We start from the raw sequence: 10,525 nt of genomic DNA, 5'->3' as shown, positions 1-10,525 counted from the left end.
TGATTCAAACATGTTTGGAATCCTTGAGAAAATATCTACAACTTTGCAGAAGACATGATTGCCTAAAAAGTTCATTAAGATGATCAAATTGTGAAAATATCAAAAGGAGGGCAAATTTACTTTTACCATGACCAGCATATAGTAAAAAATGGCTAAATTCTCGGTTCAGTCCTAATTGTTTGGGGTAGTTCCCGATGTAGTCCTAAACGAATATTATGAGCCGATTTAGTCCCAAACGTTGCCAAAGTTGCCCCAATCCTATTTCTCCGTTAGTTTGCTGTCAAACTAAACTGAGTAGAGTGATTTGCAAATCAAATTGAAAAAAGAAAAATCCCCAAAAAACTTATACCCTCTGTACACTATAAAAATCCCCAACCTCCTCCATCTCTCCATCTCTCTCTGTCTTCAAGTTATGTACGCAAGGTATGTACGCATTTGCTCATGGAAACAATTTCTTTATTTTCACGTGAATTCGAAGTTTCGTGAAACAATGTATAAAGATATTAGCTTGGATGTAAGTTGACTGGAATTACTCTAATTCTTGAAATCATGAATTCTTAGAAATATAATAGCATCTGTATTAGCTTGAAATTGGGCTATATATTTTTTTTCCGTTGATGATGGTCAATTCCATTTTATGATGGGCAATTCCAGTTTACTTTAATTGCTCTAATATTTCATTTATTTGAAAGTCTTTTTGTTAAATATTTAATCGAGGTATCATTTTTTGTAAGCTAATTGCTTGTTATTTATTAGCAGCCGAAAGTAACATCTGTGAAATCAAAATGGTGAGCTTCATTTTTTAAAGTTTTTTTGTGAAATTATATTGTGTTGTTTGCTTGTGTAAAATACTTAATTGTTTTTATATTGTTGTTGTTATATAGGGTAAAACATATGTAGTTTTTATTGGACGAAAACCCGGAGTATGTGAGACTTGGGAAGAGGCACAAAAGAAAGTCAATAAATTTAGCGGCGCATCCCACAGGTCATTCTTGAGTAGGGAGGGGGCTATAAAAGCTTTTGATTCTTATATGGACAAGCAAGCTCCAGTGCAAGCTTCTTCCTCTACCAACACTGTCGAAGAAACGTCGAACACAACTTCTATTGCAAATTCATATGCAAGTGCAAGTACAAAACCCACTCAAGCTGGAAAAATAGATAAATTGAACAAGGCTCTATCAAATTTAGTGAAGATAACGGAGGAGATAAAACAACAAATCGAATCTCTAAAGATTAGTGGTGATGACAACTGATGGATTATATTGAGCATGTTGTAGTATCTTGTAACCTTTTAATGGATTGTATCGAGCGCACAATATTATTTTGTAAACTTTTAATGGATTGTATCGAGCGCACAACTTTTAATGGATTGTATCTTGTAACTTTTTAACAGTTGAGGTGCTATGTAGAGGCCTCTAAATTCGTACTTGAAAATTTGCGGAAAAATTTAAAATTTTCTCTTTAACTAATTAAAATGTCTCAAACCTAAATAAACTAATAAATAATGTTTGATATTCAAAGTAGCAGCGGAAGTAAATGTTTGTTTGGAAAATAATAATTAAAAATAATCCAATCAACGGGAAAATGTTTGAGCCTAAAAATAGTAAATGCTGAAAATGAAGTCCTCGGATTCCACTACTGCCGACCCTCGATGGCTCACTGGTCCCCTCCCTCGGTCCCGAACTCATCAGTACCTACAACAATCAAGTCTAGTGAGTCTAAAGAGTCAGCATGCATATATCGTCAATAACAAGTAATAATAATAAAATCGCATGCGAAGAAAAATATCATGTCATGACTAATTGTAATGCGTGCATCACTGAACTGAAATCGTATCATGAATAATTAATATTACGTGCATAACTGAACTGAACTGAATTGAAAGTAGTAAGTGAAATGTTTGCCCCGTAAAGCCCTATAATGAAATAGCTAGTAATAATTTTCTGGTGAGATTATGGTCTACGCAAGTGGCCCCTGAACTGAACTGAACTGACCGGTAACTGACGACCGGAACGGGTAACTGACGACCGGGTGAAATACTAATCGTCTGATCAGACTAATGCCACAGTATACTGGGTGGTACAAAATTGAACTAACGACCGGGTGAAGTAATAATCCCATGATAGTAAAGTGACTCCAAGCAATATCGCATAAATCTCAAAAAAGAATCTTTTCTATTTTTATGCACGTAATATAATTAAATAACGTAATTAAATATCCTGTATTAATTTTACCGAATGGGTTGGATCGCTCCCAGGCTCTCTGCGACTTAAATCTAACAAGAAAAATATGCAAATGATTTAACTTGACCAAACTTTATAATTGAATCCAAAAACGAGACAATTACGCCCAATGACTTAGGATTTAATCATGACTTCTTACTAACCCGAACCAACATCAAACCATCAATTAGTCATGATTAAAATAAGCCTAAAATGATGAAATAATGCTCCTAAAATTACAGTACTCGAAATTTTGTGGAATGGAGGCCAAAACATGAAACGCTCTTTCGAGAGTCACTTTGGCACATTACACCGTAAATTCTCGTACGACCTCTAAACTTAACCGAATCACAAACGGCCAACAACATGACTTTCCTAACTCGATGAGGTACTGTCCAGTCCAAGGCCATAAGCTAAAAGCCAACCAAGAACTCGAACGAGCCTCTGAACCGAAGCATCAAGCTGCTGTCCAGAAAATGCAGCAGCCGTTGTTGCGTTACCATGCTTCGTTTCCGAGACTATTGGTCTATGGGGGCTGGAACCACCAACCAAAGCCTCTTACCAACATCCTAAGGTATGGCTTGAACCATGGCTAAGGGCCCTAGGCCAACCACAATCCCACCCAACACCTACGACAAATCTGAAGTTCCACCCGAGACGCCATTGAGCACGCGTGGGGGTGTTGTTTATTGTGCTGTCAAATGAAGGATCCAATGGCTATGAGGTTAACCATGGTCCATGCTTGACATGATAAGGTGCTACATGAGTCATTGCTAAGGGCTAGAAGCCAACCACAACCCACTTGACACCAAAAATTCGAAACCAAACTCACACAACCAAAACCAGAAATTTAAAACCGAAGGGCCACTTGTCTTTTTTATTTTAAAAACCGATGGGGACGTGAACCAAGCCATGAAAGGACATCTTTGTCACGTCCTAGACATGTCAAGGAAGGGTTCCAACCATGGTTACAGGCCCAAGAGCCAACCACGATTCGAACCTCTTTGTACAAACCGAAAACAAGAAATTTCGAGACACAAATGACATGCTTGGGGAGTTGCTGTCAAACGTGATGAAAGGGGGGGGGGGGGAAGGGGCTGAAACCAGTGGACATCTCCCTTCCTACCACACTCTAACTCATGTCTAAAAGCAGCCTTGAGCCCCTGGAAATCGAGCCAACTACCTGAAACCAGAAAACCAACAAAAACGTGAAGCTTGAAGGGAAAAAAAATCTGTGCAGAATTTTTCTTGAAAGTTGCTGTCCAAATTCGGTTTCGCCATGGAAATCATGATCATGTAATGTGTAAAAAATTTATTATGACTTGATTGAAGAGAAAAGAAGGACATATAAATGCCTGAAATTTGTTTGAATAAGAAAACAAACACTACGACGGCACGGCGCGGAGGAGACGGAGTGATTTTCTTTCTTGTTTCTTGGTTGAAGGCTCACGATTTTCTTGCTGAAAATCTTCAGAATTTTCGAATGGTGAGGGAGAAACTGGCTAGGGAAATGAGGGAAGTCTACTAATTAATTGGAGAGTTTGAATGGCAATTAAAATCTTTTTATCCTTGAGTTTGAGAGATAAGGAAATGAAAGGGATATGGGAGAGGTGTTGGCGGAATTTTAGTCTACCAAATCATGGGAGAATATTGCTTAATTGAAAATTAGTGGAGATTAAAAAGAAGGGGATTATCTACCAAGTACAGAGTAGGGAGATGAATCAAGGTGGTGAGTTGACAATCAATATTAAATCTCAACAAGAGTGGCCGATTTTATCTAAGTAAATGAGGTGGGAAAATATTTCTTAATTATTGAATTTTAAATCTTTAGTGTTTTATCTACCCATTAAATATTTTAGTGAATTAATAAATTACTTTAGGATAGACATTATTTTGTATGCATGGCTAAATCTTTAAATTAAATTGCTAACATGTTAAGTTATAATTTATTAAATAAAATAAGCCTAGATTAACTTATCTCAATTGGTTACATATTTTATTTTAGGCTTTTAATTAAATTATCGGACATAAAAGAATTTATTTACTTCTTATCTTAAATTAATTAATTAAATTCTTAAACTTTCTTTTTCCTTAAAAATAGATTATTCTTTGACTTAAATTAAATTTAGGAATATGTTGGAAACTTAATTTCGGCTGTTTGACAAGTAATTTATCTACGGAACCAACTGGTAAAATTTTCGTATTAAGCAACTGAAGTATCACAAGTAGTATCAAGGCAACCGAATCCCGCTGAACTGAACTTTCGAAGTTAACTGACTAATCAGTTAGAAACTGTCTAACTGATCAGTTGAACCTAACTGGATTCCTGAAGACAGCTGACTGATCAGTTGGAAACTGATCAGTTGATTCACTCAGCGCAAGCTTATCAGCTACTTTCATCAGCTGATCGCTCAGCCTTAACACGTCGTCAAATGAAATGGATGTTCAACCGACATAAGTACAAGCAGACTGCAACTTGTAGTGGAACGCCGCATTTCAGAATCTACAGTGTACGATTGTCAGAAGAATATCGACTTGGCAAATCAACGGATATAAAGTTCAAATATTATATCAAGTTACCGTTGGAAGAGAAGCCTATAAATAGGCGAACAGAGCAGCTAAAGAAAGATACACAAGAACTACTATTTTACTCAAGCTGTTACTCTGCTGAAATCAAAAGCTCACGCTCTTACTAAGTTTTATGTGTAGCATTCAAGGCTACCATCTTTGAGCTTGTTAGCATACTGTAATCTCTGCTATATTATTAAGTTGTGCTAAGATCAGTCACGAACTAAGAGTTTCAGTTGTGGCATTGATAAGACCAGACTGAAGTGGGTCAGTACAAACAGTGTATTTGATCAAAGTTTTTTAGTAGAAATCCTATCTTCATGATAGAAGGGGTGACGTTGGAGTTATTCTATTCTCCGAACATCCAGAAACAAATCACGTGCTTTTTACTTCAATTACCTTTTGTTTTAGTTATTCTATCTTTCATTCAGTTTACTTCCGCAACTGTTTTCTCAGTTAAACTGATTGTCATTGACTTACGAGATATTTAGTTTCAGTTTATCATTAAAACTGAACTCAACCTTCGAAAAACGAACATAATCTGTGAGTGTTTATTCAACCCCCCTTCTAAACACATTTCACTTATTAACCGATCCTTACAAGTGGTATCAGAGCACAGTTATATCTCGTCTTAGAATATCTACACTCTCAAACTGATCATTATGTCTTCCCTCAACAAGATCCCTATGTTTTCCAGAGAGGATTTCGATGATTGGAAAATAAGAATGTAGGCTAACTTAGCTGCACAGGATGATGACATGTGGTACGTTATCACTAACGGACCGATGAAGATTCTGAAAGCCAATACAGCAGTGGCTATTACTGAAGGGGCACCTCACTCATTGAAATGCCCAGAGATGAATGGAAAGCAGAAGACAAAGGAAAAGCAAATCTGGATAATGTGGCAAATGATATACTGTACAAGACAATGGACAAAGTAACCTTCAGCAAGATCAAAATGTGTAAGACAGCTAAAGAGATTTGAGAAAAGTTGATCCAGCTGTGTGAAGGAAATGAGCAAACCAAAGAAAATAAACTTTCTGTTGCTGTGCACAGGTTTGACAACATCAAGATGAGAACTGGAGAATCGATGCATGAGTATGATGAAAGAGTCAGCTGCATCGTCAATGAACTCAATGCACTTGGAAAAGTATATACCAACAAAGAAGTTGCATTAAAGGTAATCAGAGGTCTTCCCAAGGAGTGGGACGTAAAGACCATGGCAATGAGGGAATCCAAGGATCTGAACAGAGTTGAGCTTTATGATCTATTCGCTGATCTGAAAGCCTATGAGTTTGAGCTTCGAACTCGAGAAGGAGAGCATTCCACTCCAGCAGTCACAGCTGCATTAGCTGCTGTCAGAACAAAACCAACTGGTTCAGTCGAGAAGTCTGCTAATCAATTGAGCAATGATGCTATGTCATTGTTTATTAAAAAATTCGGAAGATTCATGAGAAGAAATCAAGGGAACTTCCAGAAAAATTATAAGAGAAATAATTCTAAAGAGGAATCAAATGGCTGCTACAACTGTGACAAACCCGGTCACTTCATTGCTGACTGACCAAAACCCAAGAAGGACAGTCAGGGCTCGACTGCAAGAAGAAAGAAGTCATATGAGCATAGAAAGAGATCCAAGGATGATAAGAAATTTTCCAGGAAGAAGCATGAGGTACTCCTAGCTGAAGAAAGTAAATCTAAATGGGCAGAAACTGACAACGAAGAGTCAGAACCAGAAACATAATGCAGTTCCAGTGATGGTGAAGAGGAAGTGAAGTGTCTAATGGCTGGTGATACAAAAGAGGAGTCAAGCAGTCAACAGGTATTTGACTTCAGCTCAACTGATTTCACTAGAGATGAACTTATTTCAACTCTTCATGACATGGTTAATGAGTATCATAAGCTTGCCTTATCATTTGAATAGGCCAGAGCAAAACAAACTGATCCCAAAGACAATAAAACTAAAACTGATGAATCAGTTGATGTGTTGGGTCTGAAAAGGGAGATTGCTGAGCTCAATGCTGAAAAGAGCAGGAATCAATCAATGATTCAAAAGTTAACGCTTGAAAATTCAAAGCAAACTGAGCTCATACAGCCATGGAACAAATCATCTGTTGCATTAACTAAAATGCAGAACTCACAGAAATCAGTTACTGATAAAACTGGTTTAGGGTTCAGCAACCAAGATGAAATGATTCTCAATGATACTCGACCAAAACTGAATATGGATAAAGGGAAATACATTCACTTTGTCAAATCAGTTATGGTAGAAGAACAAGCTGAGCCAAGTAAACTGGTTGAACAGCCTACTGAAAGTACGAACAAGGCTAGAAGATATGGTATTGGTTATAGCCCAAAAGTTTCAACTGACTTACACAGTTAGTCATCAAAAAGATTCAGCAGGAAATATTCAAATGGCTATTCCAATTACTATAACAGCAAGCCGGTTCAGAAAAGATATGGGCTGAACAATCAGTCAAACAAAGCTAAATCACATGTTGTATCATCTGCGCACTACACACCAAACACACACAAATCGAGAAAGACCATCTGGAATACAGCAACTGGACAGTCAGTCAGACTAATCCATGTCTGGGTTCCTAAAGAACTAATCAGTTTAGGACCCAAATAGAAAAGGGTACCAAAGATTATATCTTGTGTGTGATTGTAGGTAACAGGTACAATTAAGGAATCAATCTGGTACTTGGATAGTGGATGCTCACGACATATGACGGGAAATGCAGATCTATTATCTCAACTGATCAAGTACACTGGACCAAACATGAGTTTTGGAGATAATTCCAAAGGTAAAACTGTGGGTAAGGGTAAGCTTATCCATGGTAACTTTACGATTAATGATGTTTTATTAGTTGAGAATCTCAAGTATAATCTGATTAGTATCAGTCAGTTATGCGATAACGGATTCTCAGTTCAGTTTAACAAACACTCTTGTTATGTCAAAGACTCAACTGATGAAGTTATTCTAACTGGCAAACAATGTGGAAACACTTACAAAGTCAGTTGAAATAATGAACCTTATGCACCAATATGTTTCTTTGCTTCAAAAATTTCAAAAAAACTGGTTGTGGCGTAAGAGATTGAACCACCTGAACTTTAAATCCGTTGCATATCTGAGTAACCACGATCTTGTAACTGGTTTGCCCAAAATGGACTTTGTCAAAGATAAAATCTGTTCATCATGTCAGTTTGGTAAACAAGTAAAATCTTCTTTTAAAAACAAGGGCCGTAAATCTTCTTCCCGATGCTTAGAACTGTTACATATGGATCTTTTTGGTCCAATAACAATCATGAGCTTAGGGGGAATCAAATACACCTTGGTGATTGTGGATGATTTTTCAAGATTTACTTGGGTTATTTTTCTCAAATCCAAAGACCTAACTGCTGCACAACTGATAAAGCTTTTCAAAAGATTATTAAATGAAAAATCAGTTGGAATTGATAGAATCAGATCTGATCGAGGAACTGAATTCATCAATCAAATTCTTTCAAATTTTTTAGAAAATGCTGGAATTAAGCATGAGCTCTCAGCAGCTAGAACTCCTCAGCAAAATGGTGTAGCTGAAAGGAGAAACCGGACGCTTAAAGAAGCTGCTAGAACAATGCTTGCTGATTCAGGCATTTCTCAAAGGTTTTGGGCAGAGGCAGTAAACACTGCGTGCTATACTCAGAACATATCGATGATTAATAAGAATCATATGAAAACACCATATGAGACATGGCATGGAAGAAAACGTGTGGTCTCCTACTTTAAAATATTCGGCTGCAGATGGTTTTATTCTTCATAATGGTAAAAATCATTTAAAAACCTTTGATGAAAAATCTGCAGAGAGAATATTTCTTGGATATTCTTCAGTTAGCAAAGCGTATCGAGTTTTCAATAAAAATTCTTTGCATGTTGAAGAATCTATCCATTTTGTTTTTGAAGAAAACGCTATAACTGATAAGCCAACTGATCCAGTTGAGCTAACTGATAGACTTACAGAGATCAGTCTGCAGGATGAAGATGAAGAAGACAATCATATCAATCACAACAACCTCCAAACACCAGAGCCAGAAGAATTAGAACAACCAGTTGAACAAGAAGCTATTCCTGATATTCAGTTGGAGGAGCCTATTGAGAATATTCAACCGTCAACTGATGAAGCTCCAACTGATACAGAAGCAGTTACCAACTTGGATACAACAACGACTGAAATCATATGGAAGAAATCACACCCTCCAGAATTGGTGATAGGTAATCCATCTGATCCGGTAAGAAAAAGAATTCAGATGCTTAGTTTATTTATTCATTCAACTTTCGTATCACAATTTGAACCAAAGAAAACTGATGAAGCTCTTGCTGATCCAAACTGGATAAATGCAATGCAAGAGGAGCTGAATCAGTTTACCCATAACAATGTCTGGAACTTAGTTCCAAGACCACTTTCAAAAACTGTTATAGGTACTAAATGGGTATACAGGAACAAACTGAACGAAGATGGTTCAGTTGTGCGCAACAAGGAGAGATTGGTAGCACAAAGATATAGGCAGGAAGAAGGAATTGACTATGATGAAACATATGCCCCAGTTGCAAGACTGGAAGCCATCCGAATATTTCTTGCCTATGCATCATTAAAGAACTTCAAAGTCTACCAGATGGATGTGAAGAGCGCATTTTTAAATTGTCAGCTGCATGAAGAAGTCTACGTTGAGCAACCTCCAGGTTTCATCAATCATACTTCTCCTGATCATGTCTATCATTTGAACAAAGCCTTATATGATCTGAAACAAGCTCCAAGAGCTTGGTATGAAACGCTTTCAAAATTCCTAACTGATAATTATTTTTCAGTTGATAAGACCTTATTCAAATTTTCTAAGAATGATCATATTCTACTTGTTCAAATTTACGTTGATGATATTATATTTGGGTCAACTAACCCCAAATTATGCGAGAAGTTTGCTAAGTTGATTCAGGACAAATTCGAAATGAGCATGATGGGTGAACTGGCATTTTTCCTTGGGCTGCAAGTGAAGCAACTGGAAACTGGTATCTTTATCAGTCCGACCAAATATACGAAGGAACAGCTTAAGAAATTTGGCATGGAATCATGATCAGCAGCAAGCACTCCCATGAGTTCATCAGTCAAACTAGACCATGATCACGGGGGAATATCAGTTGAGGCGACATTATACAGAGGTTTAATAGGTTCATTATTGCACCAAACTTCTAGTCGTCCTGATATTGTATTTGTTGTATGCATGTGCGCTCGATTTCAAGCAAATCCTAAGCAATCACATTTCTCAGCCGCCAAAAAGATTTTAAAATATCTTAAGGGCACACAAAATATTGGGCTGTGGTATTCTAAAGACTCATCTTTCAATTTAGTTGGATATTCAGATGCAGGTTATGCAGGATGCAAGCTTGATCGAAAAAATACAAGTGGATCATGTCAGTTTCTAGGAGACAGACTGATCTCTTGGTTCAGCAAGAAGCAAACATCCATAGCTACTTCAACGACTGAAGCAGAATATCTTGCTGCTGGAAGTTGCTGCGCTCAACTGCTCTGGATTCAGCAACAACTGAAAGACTATGGAGTTATCGTCAAGGAATCGCATATATTTTGAGATAATACAAGCACAATCGCTATCACGTATAATCCAGTTCTTCACTCAAGGACCAAGCACATCAATGTCAGGCATCACTTCATTAGAGATCATGCCCTGAAGAAGGACATCAG

General features: G+C 37.2%; 1 long non-coding RNA gene across 1 annotated transcript; it reads left to right on the top strand.

Moving 5' to 3' along the window:
- Positions 1-329: 329 nt before the first annotated feature.
- LOC140982389 (uncharacterized) lies at positions 330-1,345 on the top strand. The gene is made up of 3 exons (XR_012176252.1): positions 330-423; positions 760-788; positions 885-1,345. It is a non-coding gene; the product is annotated as an uncharacterized lncRNA (long non-coding RNA).
- Positions 1,346-10,525: the final 9,180 nt, after the last annotated feature.

The sequence above is a fragment of the Primulina huaijiensis genome, chromosome 8, assembly GCF_012295235.1.
Source record: "Primulina huaijiensis isolate GDHJ02 chromosome 8, ASM1229523v2, whole genome shotgun sequence".
Classification (NCBI taxonomy): domain Eukaryota; kingdom Viridiplantae; phylum Streptophyta; class Magnoliopsida; order Lamiales; family Gesneriaceae; genus Primulina; species Primulina huaijiensis.
The sequence above is the reverse complement of the archived record's forward strand: the minus strand, read 5'-3'. Positions and strand labels throughout refer to the sequence as shown.